This window comes from Erinaceus europaeus, chromosome 10 (assembly GCF_950295315.1).
Source record: "Erinaceus europaeus chromosome 10, mEriEur2.1, whole genome shotgun sequence".
Lineage (NCBI taxonomy): Eukaryota > Metazoa > Chordata > Mammalia > Eulipotyphla > Erinaceidae > Erinaceus > Erinaceus europaeus.
Genome location: NC_080171.1, coordinates 57153707 through 57178312, shown reverse-complemented (window position 1 = coordinate 57178312; position 24606 = coordinate 57153707).

The window sequence follows — 24606 nt, the reverse complement described above, 5'->3', positions numbered from 1 at the left end:
GTGTGTGTGTGTATGATGTTAATTGAATATTTGTCCTGTAAACCAAGATCAGAGGGTGCCTTCTTCCTTTTCACACTACTTATTTTCAGCGCTATGCTTTCTGTACCCTCACCCACCAAGCATTCAGTTATAAAAGACATATTAACCACTCTGCTTACTACCAGCTCCAGGATCCTAATTCAGAGAACTTATCATAAAACATTCCTTCTAATCTCTTCCCAAAACAATGAATTTCATTTATACCCAAGCATGGAGAAGCTTAAATATGAGGATGATTTCCAAAAGAATGGGAATTTTGGTATATAGATTCCAATGTAAGGAAATTCATGGACTTTTTTTTAATTTCTTTATTGGGGAATTAATGTTTTACATTCAACAGTAAATACAATAGTTTGTACATGCATAACATTCCCCAGTTTCCCATATAACAATACAACCCCCACTAGGTCCTCTATCATCCTTCATGGGGCTTTTTTTGTTTTTAACCAGAGCTCAGCTCTAGCTTATGGTGGTACTGGGAATTGAATCTGGGACCTCAGAGCCTCAGGCATAAAAGTATTTTGCATGATCATTGATGCAATCTCCATAACCCTGGAGCAACAATTTGATTTGATTAGTTTGTGTTGAAATGTATGGCAGAGGGTATTATTGAAAGCAATAAAGCAATCAAATGGAAATTAGTGAAGTTAATTAAGTGTTTTGAGAAAAGAATAGAAGAAAGTTCTCCCATACCATTGTTATTCCAAAGTAACTATGGGCATATTCAAATTGGTGCCCCCATGAAAATAGTATTAGAGGTTTAAAAGTGAGAAGGGGCTAGAGAGAACTAAGTTAATAGGGTAGCACACTGCCTTGCATTCCACGACCCAGTACTGTGCCCCAGCACCACATAGGAGGTTCTGTGGCAATGAAGGAAACTTCAGGTGGTGTGGTGTCGTTTACATTGTAGCTCTCACTCTGTCTCTTTCTGAATAATAAATAAATAAATAAATAAATAAATAAATAAAGTGGCTTAGAGTGGTGAAATTTTGCATGTGTAAGCCTCCAAATCCACCATTAAGCAAATAAAAATTAACACTGGTATTAAGAGAGAGTAGGCATCACTAAAATGACATAACGTTTTACTAAATAAATAAAAAGTAAAATAAACATAACAAACACTGTAGGAGTAATAAATAAAATAGCTAAAATGTATTATACAATATACCCAGTTTCCAAAAAGAAAGTCTTTGTTATTCAAAGAAACAAGAATATGTGGCCCATATATGGTGGGAGTAGGGGAAGGGGCACAAGTATGTGTGATAGAAGTTACCTATGAGACAGAAGATACTGAACAGCAACAAATCAGTAGCAGATTTTACAGAACAAAATGAAAACATGATTAAACAAGTAGAGGGCGGTTTGCTAAAAATGTTATTCTAAATAGAGAATATTGGTGAATTAAAAATTCAAAGTAGGGGCCAGGCAGTAGTGCACCTGGTTGAATGCATATGTTATAATATGCAAGGACCTGGGTTCAAGTCCCTGGCCCCCCTCTGCAGGGGAAATGCCTCATTAAGTGGAGAATCAGTGTTGGTGGTGTTTCTCTGTTTCTCTCCCTCTCTAGCTCTGCTTCCCTCTGGATTTCTCTCTGTCTCTATGCAATAAATAATTAATAAAAATAATTTTAAAAGAAATTAAATAGAAAAACAAAGTATAAATTATAAAGTTAAGTACTAACTTTTTAAAACTCAGTAAAGAGGATCAACAATAGTTTTGAATTAGAAGAAGAAAGAATTTGCAAACCTTAAAGTAAGTTGATATAGATTGCTCTGGTCTCTACAAAGAAAAAAACAAGTGGCTATGTATAAATATAGAACCAAAGAAATGTGGTTCCAAATAAACAATGTCAACCTGTAATAGTATAAATACTAGAAGAAAAAAAGAGAAAAATAAATAAGAAAAAAAAACAACCACATTTAAAGAAAAAAATGGTAAAAAAAAAAAGTCTAGTTTATTGAAAAACTACAGTGTGTACATCCAGAAAACTCAATAAGGACAAACATGAAGAACCAATTTTAAATGCTGAAAAATCAAAGAAAAAGAGAAAATTTTGAAAGAAGCAAGAGAAAAAAAAAGGGTCACTTACAACAAAATGGCAATAGGATTATTAGATAAGCTCAGAAGATAGTGGGATGTCTAGTCAATATGGTTGTGGGCTGCAGTCCCCATTTGCTTCATAGTCAGCTACACAACAAAAACTACAACACACCTGAACAAAACAACATAGAAATGATCCAGGAGCCCCAATGAACTAGTAATAGTTCAGAATCTAAGCAGAGAGAACAAGAAGACTCACAATCAAGGTACATATTTTCTTTTCTTTTTTTTTTTTTTAATTTAAGAAAGGATTAATTAACAAAACCATAGGGTAGGAGGGGTACAACTCCACACAATTCCCACCACCCAATTTCCATATCCCACCCCCTCCCCTGATAGCTTTCCCATTCTCCATCCCTCTGGGAGCATGGACCCAGGGTCATTGTGGATTGCAGAAGGTAGAAGGTCTGGTTTCTGTAATTGCTTCCCCGCTTCTTCTTCTTCTAGCATTTGCCCTTCTTCCGTAGCCAGTCAACAGCATCAGGTTGAGCCTGATGTAAAGTTTCGAGACCTCTTTTGAATCTGGAGAGGTGGCAGTCGTTGACTATGTGGGTCATAGTCTGTCTGTAGCCGCAGGGGCAGTTCGGGTCGTCTCTGGCTCCCCAGCGATGGAACATAGCGGCGCACCGGCCATGGCCTGTTCGACCCCGCTGAACATAGGCGTTGACTGGTCGGTCCATACTCCCAGTCTGCCTCTCTCTTTCCCTAGTAGGGTGGGTCTCTGGGGAAGCTGAGCTCCAGGACACATTGGTGGGGTCTTCAATCCAGGGAAGCCTGGCCAGCATCCTGATGGCATCTGGAACCTGGTGGCTGAAAAGAGAATTAACATACAAAGCCAAACAAATTGTTGAGCAATCATGGACCCAAAGCTTGGAATAGTGGAAAAGAAGTGTTAGGGAGATAGGTACTCACTGCAAACTCCAGTGTACTTCTGCTTTCAGGTATATATTTTGCAGTAGTTTATACATACATGTGAAGATATGCTCTCTCTCACAGAAACTGGTGTATATCTAGGTTTTGGGACTTTGTTAGAAAGTGAACCACCTGAGATGAAATTAGAGTATACTATGAAAGGAAAGGTCTCACCCGAGTAATGAAGCTGAAGGGTTGTCATTCCACACATGAAGTCTCTGGACACAGTCTGAGGTGAAGCATGTTGAGGTGGCAATCGTTGTGTTGGTTAGATTGTGATCGGCAGATGCAATATTATTTGATATGGATTGGGAGAGGCATACGGGAAATTGGGCCCTATCCAAGGGTTCCAGGACTGGGGGGAAGTAGGGGCTCTCTAGTGGAGATGTGAGGTTCCTGCTGTCTTAGGGTTCAAAAAGACAATTGATAGTTAATGTTATCATCACATTATTTGGTAATTGGGTTAACTTTGAAAAGTCCTTTTGTCAGGGTTTGCTGTACGGTACCCAGTATCTTGTATGTAGCTGTGCTATTGGATGCTTCTGATCTACTTGGTCTAGGCTTTTGAGAGAGTCAAGGTACATATTTTCTACCTGTGTGGTCTTCTGCTACTCAGTTAAAATTGCATGGTGGCCTACTCTCGATTTAATCAGATCCTGTTTTAGTTTCCCTTTCTGTTCTTCTTTCTCAACTTCTGTTGATGAGTGTCTGCAACCCACAACGACCCCAGGTCCATACTCCCAGAGGGATAGAGAATGGGAAAGCTATTAGGGGAGGGGATGGGATATGGAGATTGGGTGGTGGGAATTGTGTGGAGTTGTACCCCTCCTATCCTATGGTTTTGTTAATGTTTCCTTTCTTACATAAATTAAAAAAAATTGCATGGTGGCAGCATGATCTGCCTTAAGTCTCTTAATGCTGCAGTGTTAAGTATTTCTAGAGTGGCAGAATTATGTACCCCCACTGCTTTGGGCTTCTAATCTGTTGCAGTGGCAGGGGATAGCCCACACTCTCTTGGAATATATACCCTCTCTGCTGAGAGGATTCAAAATACTGAGGTTCACCTCACACACCCCACCTTTTCAAGCAAGTCTCTGGCCCACACTCCAGCTAGGCCCTTTGCCTCAGATGCAGCCCAGGACTGGTTCAGCTCATGCCCTGCTCATTCTGTACCTTCCTACAACTTACTAGGTTCCTGTTAGACCCTGGCTGTTGGGTTCACCCTATACCTAGTTGGTACACTTTGGGTATAGCTCACCTAGTGTCAGCCAGATCCTCCTCTGCCTTTGCACTTATAAACTGGTTTAAGTTTAGCACCTTACCACCCACTGCCTCAGCCATCTTTGTGGAGAATCAATCTCAACATAAAAATAAAGATATTTCATTTGTAGGAGATTCAGTCAAGGAAAAATCAAACACCATTCTCTGAAAACTGTAAGAGAATGTGAAAGAAATGAATGCAGATCTTAATAAGTCAGAAAGCATTTAATGTTGCAAGACGTAACATACACCCCAATGCTAGGGAATACAGTCCAAATTTATCTGTAGGCTCAATACAGAACTTACAGAGGTGAAAGTGAGTTGCTTTTTTAGAAACTGTCAGGTTTATTCTAAAATTCATTTCCAGTGGCTTAGTTGTGGAGTGGCCTCCTTGCATATATGAGGTTCTAGACTGCATCCCTAACATCACAAGAAAATAGCAAGAACATACACACATGCACACACGCACACGCACACACACACATACACACATATATGTACGTATATATGTCTGGGGGTGGGTGGGGATAGACCCATCCACCACATCAGATCAGAGGTCCAAAGCAGTGGCTATACATAATTTTGCCACTCTAGCAATAGTTACTTAAGTGCAGCATATATATAAACATATATTTATATATATATAAATATATTTTATATTTGTGGCTCATCTGGTAAAGTACAAAATTTACCATGTGCAAAGACTTGGTTTCAAGTTTTGCTACCACATGCGAACACCACATGAAGGGGAAATAAATGAGAAATAAAGCAGATCTGTAGTGTTTCTTTTCCTTCTCTGTCTCTCCCTTCCCAACACTTTTCATCCTCTTTCTGATAAAAAAAAAAGCAAAAAAAAAAAAAAAAAAAGCCCACCTACAGTAGAATCCTATAGGCATACCTGCAGTTAAGTCATGACATGACAGCAAGGGATAGAAAGAAAGAAAGAACGAAAACAACTTGGGCTACAGAGCTAACTTTTTGATAAAGTGCATATTTGAGACCCTGGATTTTTTTTTTCCAGTGGGGGAAAAATATTCTTTTAATAAATTGTCTTGAAACAGCTAGAGAGGCCAAGAGCCTCTCTAGAAAGAAATGTCGGGTCTTCCTGGGTCCATGCTCCCAGAGGGCTAGAGAATGGGAAGGCTATCATGGGAGGGGGTGGGTTATGGGGATTGGGTGGTGGGAATTGTGTGGAGTTGTACCCCTCCTACCTTATGCTTTTGTTCACTAATCCTTTCTTAAATAAAAAATTAAAAAAAAAAAAAAGAAAAAAAAAAGAAATGTCGGGTCTTTACCTCATACCAGGCATAAAAATTAACTATTTGATGACATGAAAAATATACTATGATTATTGGTCAGTAATTATTAATCAGTATTAAGGATATTAAGTTGACTCATGTTTGATATTTTATTATAGCTGAGAACAGGCCATATTTGTTTATAACATATTAAAATTGAGGGGCCAGGCGGTAGCACAGCAGGTTAAGCACACATGGTACGAAGCATAAGGACCTGTGTAAGGATCCTGGTTCGAGCCCCCAGCTCTCCACCTACATGGGGGGGGGGTCACTTTACAAGCAGTGAAGTAGGTCTGCAGGTGTCTATCTTTGTGTCCCCCTCTCTGTCTTCCCTTCCTCTCTTGATTTCGCTCTGTCCTATCCAACAACAATGACAGCAATAACAATAATAATAACAACAACAAGAGCAACAAAAGGGAAAAAATAGCCTTCAGGAGCAGTGGATTCGTGGTGCAGGCACCAAGCCCCAGCAATAACCCTGGAGGCAAAAAAAAAAGTGGAAAGTTAAAAAAAAAAAGTTAAAAATGAGCATAAATTTTCAAATTTGACAGTTTCAAAACAACTAAAGATATTATTAACCTACTAAGTTTTAAGTCTAGTGCAGAATTTTAATGAGAAATATGGCATTCTCTTCAATTAATCAGGTTCTCAGTTATCAGAACTTTAGCATTTGCTACAGAATTGAAGTATCACTGAATTAACTCAGGCAAAATGAATAGAAAAATAAAACAAAAAACTACCTTTATAAACCCAAACCAACAAAGCAACACAAAGGTCTTAATTCCCCATAGGGGTTCTCTTTTATGTCTTTAAAAAAAATTTTATCTTTGGATATGAAAGAGATGTAGTGTGAATACAGTAATGGAAATTTCTTTAAGAAAGGTAAGAAGGTCATTTTTAGAATAATGAGTTTTGTAGTTAAACTTCCTAAGTACAAGCCATTTTCCTATTATATTTGTTATGTACTGAAAAATTTTCATCAGACAAAATGGATATGAAATTTTAAAATATCAACTTCAAATTATTACTATGGTGAAATTATTGACACATATTAAATGCTCAAAATAATAGCAATTGGCTTTTTTTCCTCAGTTTCTTTAAGGTTCACTGAAGAAAAAAAATGTTCCTTTATGTTATTACAAGTCTTATCTAAACCAGAATTTTATCTTAATTAATTTAAATTACTGAATTAAAATAGCAAGCATATAATTTCTCTTACTGAAAGTGATCGGTGACCTAGAGCACAAGTTCTCTTCAGTAATAAGAATATTTATTAAAAGATATCATTCAATTAATATAATTTGAGGCCAGGAAGGTGGCTCAGTGAATTGAGCAAATTATTTGCATTCATGAGACACCAGGTTTGATTGTCAACTCCACTTATTGGGGGGGGGGGGGGGGGGGACCGTGCTCTGTCTTTGCTTTCACAAAATAAACAAGTAACCTTTAAAATGCATAGGCATTTTTTGGTTGGACAGGGCACATTTGGTAGATAACACTTATAACTATCAGAAGGGGCCTTGTTCAAGCACCTTGTCCATACCTGCAGGAGGAAAGCTTCACAAGCAGTGAATCAGTGTTGCGGTATCTCTTCTCTCTTCTATCTCTGTCTCTCACTCTCTATCCCCTTCCATATGTCTCCCTATTGACTCTCATTTTTTCTTCTTCTCCTTCTTAAAAAAGAAAGAAAGAAAGAAAGAAAGAAAGGAAGGAAGGAAGGAAGGAAGGAAGGAAGGAAGGAAGGAAGAAAGAGAAAGAAAGAAAGAAAGAAAGAAAGAAAGAAAGAAAGAAAGAAAGAAAGAAAGAAAGAAAGGAAGGAAGGAAGGAAGGAAGGAAGGAAGGAAGGAAGGAAGGAAGGAAGGAAGGAAGGAAGAAAGAGAAAGAAAGAAAGAAAGAAAGAAAGAAAGAAAGAAAGAAAGGAAGGAAGGAAGGAAGGAAGAAAGAGAAAGAAAGAAAGAAAGAAAGAAAGAAAGAAAGAAAGAAAGAAAGAAAGAAAGAAAGAAAGAATAAGGCATTGGGAGTAGTATCACTGGTGGCAATAACAAATAACAAAGAAAATTTGTATACATGTACATATATATTCTGTATGTATGTAACTTGAACACTTACTATTTTAGGATGCCAAAGTACTATTGCATGTTGCTACAATTTAAGACTATAAATGTACACTCTTAATAGTTCACATGTATATATGTTTAAAATATATTATCAAGTAAATATTAACAAAAGTACTTACAATAATAAGGAAAAAGAATGATGTGAATTGGATAAGTTATACATTCAAAGAAATTTAACCCCAAGAAACAGATTGTTTCATCAACCAAAAGTAGAAGTATTCTGGTTAGTAATCTTCTAAGTTGTTGTTCCAAAAAGGTATCTCCTACTTTTGTAAAACATATATAACTGACCTATAAATGAATTTTTGCTATTTGCCATACTATAATTACACTTGTCAGGCAATATTTTTCCTTCCATTATTTTATTCACAGCTATCATCATTGTTGCTATTATTCTAATTATAATTATTGCCATTAGACAAATAATTGCATATTAATAACTGCATTATGAATTCTTCATTTCTGACTTTATATTTTATTATTTTATGATTTTGTAAATGTGTATATTTTAATATTTTAAATAATTATTTTAATATCTTTTTGACATTTTATATTTATTAGCAACTATAATTAATTAAACAACTTGGGCAATTATTTTGTTATTTTTGTTATTTTAGAGTAGGCAAAAACTTTCTGATTTGTGTTAGAGTTTAGAAGAAAATATCATTTGAATACTTCTGTAGAAGAAGAGATTATTTTACTATATAAAAACTATAATTGAAAACAAACTTCTGCAGAGAAAGAAAAAAATAGCACCCTAAATCAAGTCAAAAGACATAAAAATTTATATCTCAAAAGTAAAACACAAATCTTCCTAACATAGAGTTGCTAAGAAATGTTATAGAAATAATAATAGTAATCCAATAATAAAAATTAGGCTGTTAGGGCCAGGTGGTGGCACACCTGGTTGAGCACACATGTTCCAACGCTCAGGGACCCAAGTTCAAGCCCCTGGTCCTCACCTGCAGGGGGAAAGCTTCACAAGTGGTGAAGCAGGGCTGTAGGTGTCTCTCTGTCTCTCTCACTCTCTATCATCCCCTTCCCTCAATTTCTGACTGTCTCTATCCGATAAATAAATAAAGATAAAATAATTTTAAAAATAGGCTGTTATATGCACAGATGTTTCACATAGAATAAATAAATATATAAAAATGGTCTTAAATGTCTAAAGAGATGTTTACCTTTATCAGAAGAAAAATGTCCCTTAAGACTTCATTAAAAGTACTTTCATAAAAATCTAAAGAGTACTGAAATATTTTATTAATAATCATAAATTGCTTCAAAGATCCCAAATTAGCTTTACCCATTGAGAGCAATTTGGCAAAGATCTTTCAAAATTATTAATTACCTAGATTTGGCTTTGCAGAATTTATCCTACAGATATAAGTGTACACAAGTAAAAAGACATATATCCGTGTAGTCATTGGAGGATTGCTTTCAGTCACACAGAATTGGCAACCAGATGGCCTTTAATGGGAAAGCATTTAGACTGTTACAGTCATCATTTGAATACTGTGCAGTTACCATTAAAGGGGGTGGGAGAGAAAACAAAGAGTTTCATCTAAAAAAAAAAAAGAAATCTCCACAACACACTGTGTAAATTTAAAAAAAAAAAAAAAAAAAGGTTTGAATCTTATAAAGGAGAGTAAGAATAAGAATAAAATAGAATCCCTACTTCCATATTTGTATAAGTAAGCTGTAGAGATATATTGAAGTGGTCTGAAAGAAGAAACCAAAATTTCTATTTTAGTGTATATTTTAATGTCTTTGTGTGTCATCATTGAGGTTTTCACAGCTCCAGAATAACTTTATTTATTGATTGATTTTATTTCAGATAGATAAAGACAGAGATACAGTCATAGAGAATGAAAAAGACCTCAACATCAAAGCTTTCTCCTCCAAAGCCATGGGTTGAACCTGAGTTGCACACATGGCAAAGCAGTCCACTATCCAAGGGAATTTCACCAACCTGTCTTTTAATGTTTTCCAACATTTTTTTTGAGTGTTATGTATTCTTATGGGCTCATGTTGACATTCAGGTAGAGGGAGAGAGACAGACAAGCAAACAGACTGAGGTGCCAGAGCAACAAAACCTTCTCCTCCCATATGATTTGTCAAAGACTGGAACCTGGACAGTACACATGGCAAAGTAGGTGCCCTAATGGATAAGGTACCAGCTACCTGGTACTATTATCTTAATTTTTAAAAAGACCAATGTATTTTAATATGGGGGAAAGGTCCAGTTGGTTAAATATATATGTATATGTCATTGAGCTAAAAGTCCCATTTGTCAGAGAATTTACAGTCTAAAGTTGCTTCTTGGTCTGTTGGCTGACCGTCTCCTAGCAATTTTTATAGAAGCATACAATTCTCTCTACAATAAGTAAACATCATAATTTCCCTTTTGATCTCTAAAATTCAAAAAGCAACATCTCCATCTCAAAGCCCCAACAGTGATCAATGCTATCAACTCTACATGTCTTTTGAAATGCATGGAGGTTTTCAGTCCAAAAGTTAATCTCAAATAACTCCATATTTGTAAAGAGGACAGGCAAAGCATTTCAAAAGAGTCAAGGCTGTGGTTTTATGTTTTTGACATCAGCCCACCATGTTTGCCTGTCAGGCATAATCTGTGTAGAAATGTTTTATCCAGCTTTGACATTTCTCAAAGTGATTTCATCAGTAGTGCCTCTGGAGGGCCAAATGAAAGCTTGTTCAACTAAAACTTGAGGCAATGACAGTAGCAAGCCTAGGGCAATTCCTGCTCTTGAAATGTTAAAGGTCAGTTTTTAAAATTTATAACATTATTGTTATATAACATTAACACTTCGCTTATATATCCTCAGAAAAAAAATCCACTTTGATGTAACTGAATCAAAGTCTGTTTCATGATTTGTGCTCATACGCATATCCCTTCATAGCAAGCATGGGTAGAGAAGTCAGTTCACTGGAATGCTTATGCAGACACACCCATTGTGAGTTAGTTGAGCCTTGGGTTCTGAGCACAGGTGACTTTTCAGACTTTAAAGGAAAGATAATTTTTCCTGTGAATTTAATTATAATTGATTTGGTAGTCTTTGCCCTACTTGCCACACATTTTATAAATAAATGTGTCATGTAACAGGAATATAATTAAACACACACCATTAGCATCATTCAGCACTGTGTTGTTGTTTTTTAATTAAGAAGTAGCATGGCACACACATCATTCAAACTTGTGTTTGTCCCACATAGGTAACTGTATCCTATACAAATACTACAGGGAGTAAACTTTAATGTGCCAAAACCTTCTACAACAAAGTGATGGGGAAAGAATAATTCTAGGAATATGTAGGCTACTAAAACACTAATAATGGCTTCCTGGTTTGGAGACTGATTCTTTTAGAAATGATATGGGTACATCAGAGAAATAACTCACTTGTATAGTGCACCGCTTTGCTTTGTGCACAGCCTAGGTTCAAGCTCAGTTCCCATCACTCTGAAAGAAGCTTCAGTGCTGTTTTCTTTCACTTTCTCTCTGCTCTGCCTATCTCTATCTAAAAAATAAAAATAATAATGAAATAAAATAAATAAGAAGAAATAATTGGGATGGAGGAGGGATAAGGGCCTGAAGCCCCAAATTGCTGGGACATGGCTGCTCTGTTTTGTGTTATTACATACTTCCCCATACCACTGAGGAAGAACGTAAGTACTTTTTTTTTTTTCCTGAGGGAGGAGTTTTAGAAAGTTAATCATACCTACAGAAACTGCAACCACTAAGAAAGACAGGTGGTCTCAGTAGACCAATAAGAAGCTTGCCCCAGGTTTGATGAAGATTAGAGATTAAGAGAGGGAAAGACACACTGGCAGGGCTTTGATCTTCATGGTCCTTATGGGTCTGTCCCCAAGAGCTTTCTTTGCACTTAAGTCTTATTTTGCATGGCTTCTAACTCACATCTTTGTTTTTGTTTTGCCTTGTTTGTTTGTTATAAATTTTATTATCTCTATTTATTGGATAGAGACAGCCAGAAAATGAGAGGGTAGGGGAAGATAGGAAGAAAGAAAGACACCTGCAAAACTCCTTCCACCACTCAAAAAACTTTCCCTTTGTAGGTGAAGACTGAGGGCTCAAACCTGGGTCCTTGCACATTGTAACATGTGTGTTTAACCAGGTGTACCATCACATGGTCTCTACCTCACATCTTTGTAATAGAGTTTATATTTCATATAACTTATCACAGAGTGTCTTGTAATTCTTTCCAAGGAGGTGCTACGAAGGGTCTTCCTCTCATGAGTATATAGGCCTTACGGGAACACCCTTTGCACCCTAGCCAAGTTCCTTGCAACAGTATCAACCTATTAATTTGGAACTGCTGAGTCAAATTCTTGCCCAACAACCCACCAAAATACCAAGACTATTTTCTCCCTTTAAAATATCTGGAGAACATTAACAGTATTAGGTAAGTCATGGCTCTATTTAGGCAAAGCTCTGACAAACAAAGCTCTGAGTTCAGGGCTCAGTAATTTTATGCTCTCTATGCCCATCACTCTCAGAGCACTTTTCCTACAGAATACGAACACATTCTGTTCTGCTCCCACCGTACCCTACCTCACAAATGAGGAAGAAATATACTTTACACCTGCTCAGCATGATGCTTCAAAATATTCTTCCTACTGCGTATATAGAATGTGTTCTCTTACAGGAAGTTCAACTGACAATCTGTCTCATTTGGTCATTGTTTTTCTCAGTTACGTCAATTAATAAGATTGCTTAAATTTGAATATTTTCTTTTAAAAAAACATTCAATGTGGGCTACCTTGTAAGAAAGAGAGCAGCAACAGATACCAATTAGGTTATCTAGACGAAACTTTAGACATTATATACATATCCAATAATACATGCTCTCTTTTGCTTCTACTCCTGTTTGGGAAATAGTAACTTTGTGTACATTAGTGGCTTAATCTTCTCAGGCAATTGATTCTCTAAAAATACAAATAATATTGTTGTTTTACCTAATTCAATTTTGCAAGAATGGGGTGGAGGGTGGACCAAATGTGTAAATGGGCCAGGTTTATTTATTTATTTATTTATTTATTTATTTATTTTAGTTAAAACAACTCTTGGTTACAATAAAAATGTGTTTTATTATAGTTTTCCAATGTGATAAAACATTCAGGCATGCTGGCTCTGTCTTAGCACATGTGTTGTATTATTCAGAAAGAAAACAGAACTTTTTTAAGCAATTGTTTGTATCTTTTATCTTCTTCATTGAGATATTTATTTTGGACAGGTTTTAAAATATAATCTAAATGTGATTTTCTGTAGAATATGTTGAAAATATAATTGTTCATCAACCCACAAATTTACATTTATATTTATATGCTCATGTCTGTGCACACACATTAGAAAAAGAAACAATATGGAGCCAGATGGTAGCACACCTGGTTAAGTGCACACATTACAGCACCGAAGGACCTGGGTTCAAACCCTTGTCCCCGCCTGCAGAGGGAAAGCTTTGTGAGTGGTGAAGCAGGGCTGTAGGTGTCTCTCTGTCTCTCTCCCTCTCTATCACCCCTTTCTTTCTTGATTTCTGATTGTCTCTAGCAAATAAATATAGTAAATTAAGAAAAAGAAACAATATGGAAAAATATCAACTAGCTCTGCAGTTAGTCTGCTCTAGGTTTAAGTTTGAGTTTTATACTACATATGAGTTAGGTCAATGTGAGAGAACTATTTAAACTTTCCTTTTTTTCCCTAGTATTTATTTATTTATTTATTCCCTTTTGTTGCCCTTGTTTTATTGTTGTATATAAAACATATATAAAACAAAATTAAGATGAGGTAGGGTTTTTTTTCTTTTTTTCTTTTTTTTTTTTTTTAACCAGAGCACTAATCAGCTCTGGTTTGTGGTGGTACAGGGGATTGAACCTGGGACTTAGAAGCTTCAGGCATGACAGTCTGTTTGCATAACCATTATGCTATCTATGATTGTTGTGTTATTGATGTCATCCTTGCTGGATAGGATAGAGAGAAATGGAGAGAGGAGGGGAAGACAGGGGAGAGAAAGATAGATACCTACAGACCTGCTTCACTGCCCATGAAGCGACTTCCCTGCAGGTGGGGAGCTTGGGGCTTGAACCGGGATCCTTACTCAGGTCCATGTGCTTTGCGCCACCTGTTAGCCCACTGTGCTACCACCCAACTCCCTATTTAAATTTTCTTAGGTTGTTAGCTCATTTATAAAACTGGGCAAAGTATTCCTAAGATATATTCAACTTCTGTACTATTTACATTTGAATGACATTATTTTTCTGGGAGACACTTCTATAAGAAAGACTTGAGTGAGTGGGAGAAAGATGCCTCACTAGGCAGAAAAGTTGTTTAACCATATATAAAGCCTGGCAATGTAAGGGAACACCATGAAAAGCACTAGAAGTGCTCTATGAATGGTGGTGCATCTCTACTAGCCACCTGATCTCTCCTTTCCTTTCTTTTACTAAACTATAAAAATAAGAAAGAAGGAAAGAAAAAACGGTCTGGTAGACAGCTCAGTGGTATACTGTATGCAAGAGTGGTATACTGTATGCCCGGCTAGCTCAGTCGGTAGAGCATGAGACTCTTAACCTCAGGGTCGTGGGTTCGTGCCCCACGTTGGGCGCCATTTGTTGTTAAAATTTCGGAAGGCTCTTGCCGGGCTGGCTTGCTTCACAGCGGGTAACAGAGACGCAGAGACAACGGCTGGGCAGGGAAGCTGTATTTCTTTATTCAGGAACAACGATTCATAAACTAAACCAATCACCAAACAGAACTCTGCTGTCTCTTTGCGGCGGCACAAGCACTCTCTTACTCTCGAACTCAGGAACTCTCCAACTCTGGAACTCTGGAACTCTCGTACTGGGGAACCCTCTGAAACTCTTCCACTGTGGAACTCTCTCTTACTCTGTAACCCTGAAACTCTCGAACTCAGGAACTCAGGAACTCTGGCACTCTCGAACTCAGGAACCCTCTCTCGGGGTTTCTTTTTTGGGGCGGGGCCAAGCAGGCCCGCCAAATTAATAGGACTCACCCAATTCTCTTGGCGGGGGAGGGCTAGAACAATCCAATGTAAAGCATACTACACAAGAGGCTTTGAGTTCACATGCTTTTCTTCTCCTCCTTCCATTCCCCTTCCCCTCCCCTTCCCTCCCCTCCCCTTCCCTCCCCTTCCCCTTCCCATCCCCTTCCCCTTCCCCTTCCCATCCCCTTCCCCTTCCCATCCCCTTCCCTTTCCCTCCCCTCCTCTCCCCTCCCCTCCCTTCCTCTCCCCTCCTCTCCCCTCCCCTCCCCTCCTCTCCCCTCCCCTCCCTTCCTCTCCCCTTCCCTCCCCTCCCCTCCCCTTCCTTCCTCTCCCTTCCCCTCCCCTCCCCTCCCCTTCTCTCTTTGTTCTTTTACCAGAACATGTTCAACTCTGGCTTTTGGTGGTATCTCAGATCCTGAGACCCAGCAGCCTCAGGCAAAAAAGGTTGTTTTTGTTTGTTTTGCATAACAGTTATGCTACCTCCCATCTCCTGGCTTTTTTTTTTTTTTTAATGTTGGGGAGGAAAGTCAAGGAGTTTTATCCTTCAGTTTTTCCTGTGTGTTAGAACTTTTGTTGCCATAGTTTATGTCTGTTAACAAATATCCTGAATTTCCCTGAATGACAACTAATGGACAACTTTCTTACTCACATACAAAATATAAAGAACTGAAACATATAAACTTTGAAAAAAAAAGTAGTCGGATTGTCTCTAAGACTTTGCGGAAATTATGGTGGTTATCGCTGGGGGAATGGGAGGGGCACAGACCTGTGGTGGTGGTGGTGTGGTATAGAAATATAATCATACAACCTTGTAAACCATTATTAAGTCATTAATATTAACTAATTAGCTAATTTTAAAAGAAAAGTTTTCAAAAAGAGATATTTGAGAAAGCCACTGCAATGTAATGAATATAACTGTTTAGTATAGCTCAGGGTGGCATCTACCTATGCCACCAGCCAGTAAGGATAGCTAAACCATCACTGGAATGCTTTAGAAAACTAAAATAGTTTCTTCTGTAGTCAATTTCCACAGAGGTCAGCAGCGCCCTCAAGTGGATATTTTAAATTCACTCTAAGACCCATTCTGAACAAGGTGTGAGAGGCATGCATTACAGAGGAGACCTGATACATTCAGAGTAGTATACAGTGAGTCTTATACACAGAGAGAAGAGTAATGTTAAATCCCTGCAGTGTTAAAGTATTGTAGGCAATAGTAAATCTAGAAAAACAATTTATTAACTTAAAAAAAAAAAATGTATAGTACAAGCATGGGAACATCCCGATCTGAAAATCTGAAGCACAGCACTATGCAAGGCAATGCTACTTTCCAAGAACAAATGAGTGGTTTTATGATCTAATCTGTAAACTTTTAAGAATCATAGATTTTATTTTCAGAAGATTATTGCTATTCATAGTTAAGGTGACATAGGTGTGTTACTTCCTTTTTTTTAAAAAAAGATATTATTACGTGGTTCAAAGCGCAAGGTAAGGATCCCGGTTCAAGCCCCTGGCTTCCCACTTGCAGGGTAGTAGCTTCACAGGCGGTGAAGCAGGTCTGCAGGTGTCTGTCTCTCTCTCCCCCTCTCTGTCTTCCCCTCCTCTCTCCATTTCTCTCTGTCCTATCCAGCAACGACGACATTAATTACAACAATAATAATAAAAAAGGGCAACAAAAGGGAAAATAAATAAATATTTAAAATATTTTATTTATTTACACAAGATAGAGAAGGAAGGGGAGGAGAAGGAGGAAGAGCAAAATGAGGAAGGAGAAGAGGAGGAGGAAGGGTAGGAGGAGGAAGAGGAAAAGGGGAAACACCAGAGCACCACTCTGGTACAGAGGACACCAGCAATCAAACTTGGTGCCTCAAGCTTCCAAGTTTAGAGTCTTAGTCATTCTGAAGCATTCTGGATTCTATTTCTTACTTTATAATCTGCCTCTTCAGACCCAAGAACCCTCTGAACTAAGTTTTATTGTTTCTCAAACTGTCAGATAAGGAGCGTAGGACCTAAAAAATTCAGTTCAAAATCATGCAAACAGAAAGTGGCAAAATCTAGTATTTAATCTTGCTATCTTATTCTTAGCTTTAGTGTTACCCAGTACTATTTTGGTGCTTCATGAAATCAGACAAGCAAAATGGAAGAAGAACACATGCCCCAGGCTAGGTAATATTTTGCTAACAGAAAGGAGAGATGAAAAAATTCAAATATAGTCTAAACAAAATTTATAGACCTCATGCCTCTTCACAAAACTATATCATTCTTTAGAGTATGTATGAGGAGAAGAGTACATAAACAGACAATTCCAAGCATGCTAATTGGCTATGGAATTAGGAAGTTCCTTATTTTTAATAAAAGCACTTAGTTTTTATTATTAGAAAATAAATTTCACTGACAAAATAGAACAAATACTATGTGTATATTTTATAAATACCAGGTTTAAGGGACTCCACTTTAATAGGAGTTAGGATAGCACACCTAAATTTCTTTTTAGGGCCTGGCACATAAAAGGTGTTTAGTAAATGTTAATTTCCTGTCACCTGCCTTTTTCCTCTAAGGTCTTTTTTGTATTTATCTATATACCCCAGAATACTATTTTGTGCCTGTTACTTAATGAATTATAAACTCAATTACACTTATGCATAAATTAACCCTCTTTTTGATTGCTTAGTTTCCAAACTCCTGGGAATAATTTTAATACTGACAGCTTTCTTTTGCTATGGGAAAGAAAAGCTGGGGAGAAATATATCCTGCTTTTCAGCTTCATTACTAGGAAAACAATGGGGTTGGAATAAGCACAAAAGAAATTTTTAAATTTCAACCATGATCTTAGCCTAGAAAATTAAAATAAAATGAGACCCTAATCTGAGATAGCATTCTTATATATAATGAATGAAGCATAATACTTTTTGCTATTTTAACCTGTCAGTGCCCAGGTCCAATGGAGAAGCAATTACAGAAGCCAGACCTTCCACCTTCTGCACCCCATAAAGATTTTTAGTCCATACTCCCAGAAGGAGAAAGAATAGGAAAGGTTCCAATGGAGGGGGTGGAATGTGAAACTCTGGCGGTGGGAATTATACTCCCCTTATCCCACAATCTTGTCAACCATTATTAAATCAATAATAAAATAAATAATAATAAAATATGATGTATACATCTTCAGTTAGGTAAACTGACACTCTTGTCTTATCCCTTACGATGATTTTAAGACTTGAAATATTAGAGATTATGTGGAAGCACCTGCTTTTACGCTTCCAAATTCCCTTCAACTTTTCTACTTGGAATTAACATGATTTTTAATTATGATCAATCTATACATCTGTCCATAAATAATACAAAGCATGCTCTATATTTTTAATTTTTATGAGAGAAACAATAATATATATATATATATCAATTTTATGATTTTTAATTCAGAATACTATTTTAAGATTTATTCAACTGATATATAAATATCCAACAATTTCACATTAACTCCTATAAAGGGCTTTAAGTCTTTTATTGGTTATAGTTATTGATTGAAAGTATTTACATATCCGGGATAATTAGCCTTTGATATATATTATATATACCACACACACACACATATATATATATACTTTTATACTTATTTTAATTAGTTCAGTTTTGCTGTAGTTCTACTCATCTCTCATTTGAATATATGTTTTGGGACTCTTTCTAAAAAACATTTTTATTCACTTACTATTGGATAGAGACAGGGAGAAATTGAGAGGGATGGGGGAGTTAGAGAGGGAAAGAGAGAGAGAGAGAGAGACACCTGCAACACCGCTTCACCACTTGTGAAGCTTCCCCTCTGCAGGTGAGGACCAGAGGCTTGAACCTGGGTCCTTGTGCACTGTGATATGTGTGCTTAACCAGGTGCACCACCACCTGGCCCTTGCTTTGGGGATATTATCTTGATATGCATTATAGGTGATGTTATATATCATATTTTCTGATTTCAATGTTTGTTCTTTCCCTATGGGCCTTTAATCTAGTCTGCTTTGGGGTTGTACCAACATTTTCTTCACACTAATTATAGATCTCTTTCTTCACCATTCTACTTTGTGTCTACATATCTCAATTAGCTCCCCTTCCCTCTGATTTCAAATTGGGTTAAGTAACTTCAAGAGAATAAAGCAAAAAAGAACAAGGACATCTGAAGAAAAATATTTTAAAATGTGTATCAATACATCTCAAGTTTGAATTATCTATCTTAGTTATAGAAACACTTTCTCTAATCAAAGCACATGGTGTGTGTGTGTGTGTGTGTGTGTGTGTGTGTGTGTGTGTGTGTGTGTGTGTTGGCAAAACAGACAAAACACAAAAACCAAACTCCATTACAGCTAATGGTGAAAAAATAACTACTTTTTTCACTAAGATTGGAAGCAAGATAAGAATATCTGCTCTTACCACTCTCATTCATTAAAGTACTGAAAACTGTAGCCAGTGCAAAAAGGCAAGAAAAATATATCAAAGGCACTCAAATTAAAAACATAGATATAAATAAACCTATTCCTATTTCCAAATAATACAATAATTATATAAAAAAGAAAAACTTTTGTCAGGAGCTGAGCTAGCCACACCGGATGACAAAGTCACTGTGTGGTTAGGGGAGCTGCAAGGCAGCCCCTCTAAAGTGAAGCTACGATCCATTGACCCACCTTAATTGGAGACGAATTGCTTCCAGTTTCAGCTTTCTAAATTCAGTAAAAGGATACAGAAGTCTAAGAGCAATTAATGGTTCTTTCTCAAATTGCCCAATATCTTGTATTGGCCCTAAAACTGTTACTATTATCAAATTCTTTGATTGCCTACAGATGAAACCTGTTACACAAGATTATCCACCACCTACTTCTGTTGCCAAAGTAAAGCAATTAAAAAGGCTGTTGGGGGAGTTTGGCCATAGCACAGTGGGTTAAGCGCAGGTGGCACAAAGCCAAGGACAGGATCCTAGCTTAAGGATCCTAGCTCCCCACTGGCAGGGGAGTCTCTTCACAGGCTGTGAAGCAAGTCTGCAGATGTCTTTCTCTCCCCATCTCTGTCTTCCCCTCCTCTCTCCATTTCTCTCTGTCCTAAATAACAATGACGACATAAATAACAACAACAATAATAACTACAACAATAAAACAAGGGCAACAGGGGGTCGGGCGGCGGCAGTGGGTTAAGCGTACGTGGTGCAAAGCGCAAGGACCCGCGTAAGGATCCCGGTTGGAGCCCCCAGCTCCCCACCTGCAGGGGAGTCGCTTCACAGGCGGTGAAGCAAGTCTGCAGGTGTCTATCTTTCTCTCCCCCACTCTGTATTCCCCTCCTTTCTCCATTTCTCTCTGTCCTATCCAACAACGAAGAGCGTCAACAAGGGCAATAATAATAACCACAACGAGGCTACAACAACAAGGGCAACAAAAGGGGGTAAAATGGCCTCCAGGAGCGGTGGATTCATGGTGCAGGCATCTAGCACAGCAATAACCCTGGAGGAAAAAAAAAACAAGGGCAACAAAAGGGAAAATAAATTTTAAAAAATACTATTGGGAAACAGTTAAACACTTGGTATAAGAAAATATAACGTCCGCAACAACAAAAGTCCTGGACCAGATTGCTTCACAAACGAATTCTACAAAACTTTCAGGAAACAGTTAATACCCATATTTCTTAAGCTATTCCATAAGATTGAAGAAACAGGAATACTCCCTTCCACCTTTTATGAAGCCAACATCACCCTGATACCAAAAGCTGACAGGGACAGAACAAAAAAGGAAAACTACAGACCAATATCTCTGATGAACATAGATGCCAAAATATTAAACAAGATCTTGGCCAACCGGATACAGCAACACATCAAAAAGATTGTTCATCATGACCAAGTGGGATTCATCCCAGGAATGCAAGGCTGGTTCAACATCCGTATGTCAATCAATGTCATTCATCACATCAATAAAAGCAAAGCCAAAAACCACATGATTATCTCAATAGATGCAGAGAAAGCCTTTGACAAAATCCAACACCCATTCATGCTCAAAACTCTACAAAAAATGGGAATAGATGGGAAATTCCTCAAGATAGTGGAGTCTATATATAGCAAACCTACAGCCAACATCATACTCAATGGACAGAGGCTGAAAGCATTCCCCCTCAGATCGGGGACTAGACAGGGCTGTCCACTGTCACCGTTACTCTTCAACATAGTATTGGAAGTTCTTGCCATAGCAATCAGGCAAGAGAAAGAAATCAAAGGAATACAGATTGGAAGGGAAGAAGTCAAGCTCTCACTACTTGCAGATGATATGATAGTGTACATAGAAAGACCTAAAGAATCCAGTAGAAAATTACTGGAAGTTGTTAGGCAATATAGCAAGGTATCAGGCTACAAAATCAATGTACAAAAATCAGTGGCATTTCTTTATGCAAACACTAAATCTGAAGAAGAAGACATCCAGAAATCACTCCCATTTACTGTTTCAGCAAAATCAATCAAATACCTAGGAATAAAGTTGACCAAAGAAGTGAAAGACTTGTATACTGAAAACTATGAGTCGCTACTCAAGGAGATAGAAACTGATACCAAGAAATGGAAAGATATCCCATGCTCATGGATTGGAAGAATAAATATCATCAAAATGAATATTCTCCCCAGAGCCATATACAAATTTAATGCAATACCCATCAAAGTTCCACCAGGCTTCTTTAAGAGAATAGAACAAACACTACAATCATTTATCTGGAACCTGAAAACACCTAGAATTGCCAAAACCATCTTAAGGAAAAGAAACAGAAATGGAGGCATCACACTCCCAGACCTTAAACTATATTATAAAGCCATAATCATCAAAACAGCAAGGTACTGGAACAAAAATAGGCACACAGACCAGTGGAACAGAATTGAAAGCCCAGAAGTAAATCCCAACACCTATGGGCATCTAATCTTTGATAAGGGGGCCCAAAGGATTAAATGGAAAAAGGAGGCTCTCTTCAATAAATGGTGCTGGGAAAACTGGGTTGAAACATGCAGAAGAATGAAATTGAACCACTTTATCTCACCAGAAACAAAAATAAACTCCAAATGGATCAAAGACCTAGATGTCAGACCAGAAACAATCAAATACTTAGAGGAAAACATTGGTAAAACACTTTCCCACATACACCTCAAGGACATCTTTGATGAATCAAACCCAATTGCAAGGAAGACCAAAGCAGAAACAAACCAATGGGACTACATCAAATTGAAAAGCTTCTGCACATTCAAAGAAACTATTAAACAAACAGAGAGACCCCTCACAGAATGGGAGAAGATCTTCACATGCCATACATCAGACAAGAAACTAATCATCAAAATATATAAAGAGCTCAGAAAACTTAGCACCAAAAAAGCAAATGACCCCATCCAAAAATGGGCAGAGGAAATGAACAAAACATTCACCACAGAGGAGATCCAAAAGGCTAACAAACATATGAAAAACTGCTCTAGGTCACTGATTGTCAGAGAAATGCAAATTAAGACAACACTAAGATACCACCTCACTCCTGTAAGAATGGCATACATCAAAAAGGACAGCAGCAACAAATGCTGGAGAGGATGTGGGGACAGAGGAACCCTTTTACATTGCTGGTGGGAATGTAAATTGGTACAGCCTCTGTGGAGAGCAGTCTGGAAAACTCTCAGAAGGCTAGACATGGACCTTCCATATGACCTAATAATTCCTCTCCTGGGGTTATACCCCAAGGACTCCATAACACCCAACCAAAAAGAGGTGTGTACTCCTATGTTCATAGCAGCACAATTCATAATAGCTAAAACCTGGAAGCAACCCAGGTGCCCAACACCAGATGAGTGGCTGAGAAAGCTGTGGTATATATACACAATGGAATACTATGCAGCTATCAAGAACAATGAACCCACCTTCTCTGACCCATCTTGGACAGAGCTAGAAGGAATTATGTTAAGTGAACTAAGTCAGAAAGATAAAGATGAGTATGGGATGATCCCACTCATCAACAGAAGCTGACTTAGAAGATCGGAAAGGCAAACTAAAAGCAGGACCTGATCAAATTGTAAGTAGGGCACCAAAGTAAAAACCCAGTGGTGAGGGGTAGACATGTAGCTTCCTGGGCCAGTGGAGGGTGGGATTGGTCGGGAGGTATGGGTCACAGTCCTTTGGTGGTGGGAATGGTGTTTATGTACACTCCTAGCAAAATGTAGACATATAAATCAGTAGTTAATTAATATGAGAGGGGGAAATCAATTGTATGTCTCAAAGTTTCTCAAAAGACAAAGTGAATCTTTTTACTATATAGGCTATGTATTTGATATGCGGACTCTCTCAAAAGCCTAGACCAAGTAGATTAGAAGCTTCCAATAGCACAGCTATATACAAGATACTGGGTACTGTCCAGCAAGCCATAACAAAGGGACTTTTCAAATTTAACCCAATTAACAAATAATGTGATGATAATATTAACTATTGATTGTCTTTTTGAACCCTAAGACAGCAGGAACCTCACATCTTCACTATAGAGCCCCTACTTACCCCAGTCCTGGAACCCTTGGATAGGGCCCACTTTCCCGTATGCATCTCCCAATCCAAACCAAATAATATTGCATCCACCGATCACAACCTAACCAAAGCAACGATTGCCATCTCAACATGCTTCACCTCAGACTGTATCCAGAGACTTCACGTGTGGAATGACAACCCTTCAGCTTCATTACTCGGGTGAGACCTTTCCTTTAATAGTACACTCTAATTTCATCTCAGGTAGTTCACTTTCTAACAAAGTCCCATAACCTAGATATACACCAGTTTCTGTGAGAGAGAGCTTATGTGCACACGTATCCATAAACTACTGCAAAATATATACCTGAAAGCAGGATTACACTAGAGTTTGCAGTGAGTACCTCCCTAACACTTCCTCTCCACTATTCCAATCTTGGGATCCATGATTGCTCAACAAATTGTTTGGCTTCATATGTTAACTCTCTTTTCAATCACCAGGTTCCAGATGCCACCAGGATGCTGGCTAGGCTTCCCTGGATTGAAGACCCCACCAACGTGTCCTGGAGCTCAGCTTCCCCAGAGACACACCCTACTAGGGAAAGAGAGAGGCAGACTGGGGGTATGGACCAACCAGTCAACGCCCATGTTCAGCGGGGAAGCAATTACAGAAACCAGACCTTCTACCTTCTGCAACCCTCAACGACCCTGGGTCCATGCTCCCAGAGGGATAGAGAATGGGAAAGCTACCATGGGAGGGGGTGGGTTATGGGGATTGGGTGGTGGGAATTGTGTGGAGTTGTACCCCTCCTACCTTATGCTTTTGTTCACTAATCCTTTCTTAAATAAAAAATAAATAAATAAATAAATAAATAAATAAATAAATAAATAAATAAAAAGAAAATATAACGTAAGCATTGGCTGCTTGACTAGGAATAGAGGTAAATATCTACATAGCTTAAACTTTAACTTGCTTGCTTTAAATAGTGGACATTGCGAGCCCGGCGGTAGTGCAGCGGGTTAAAAGCAGGTGGAAATTTGGAGGAGCGGCCTGAGTAAGGATCCCGGTTCGATCCTCCGACTCCCCATCTGCAGGAGAGTCGTTTCACAGGTGGTGAGGTAGGTATGCAGGTGTCTGTCTCCCTCCCCCCCCAACTTCCCCTCCTCTCTCCATTTCTCTCTGTTTTAACTAACAATGACGACATAAATAACAACAACAATAATAACTACAACAATAAAACAAAGGGAAAAAATAAAGTTTCTAAAAAATAAATAAATAAAAATAAACAGTGGACATTATTGTAACCAGTTAATCTGGATAGGAATGTCTCCCACCTTTAAGCATGAATAAATA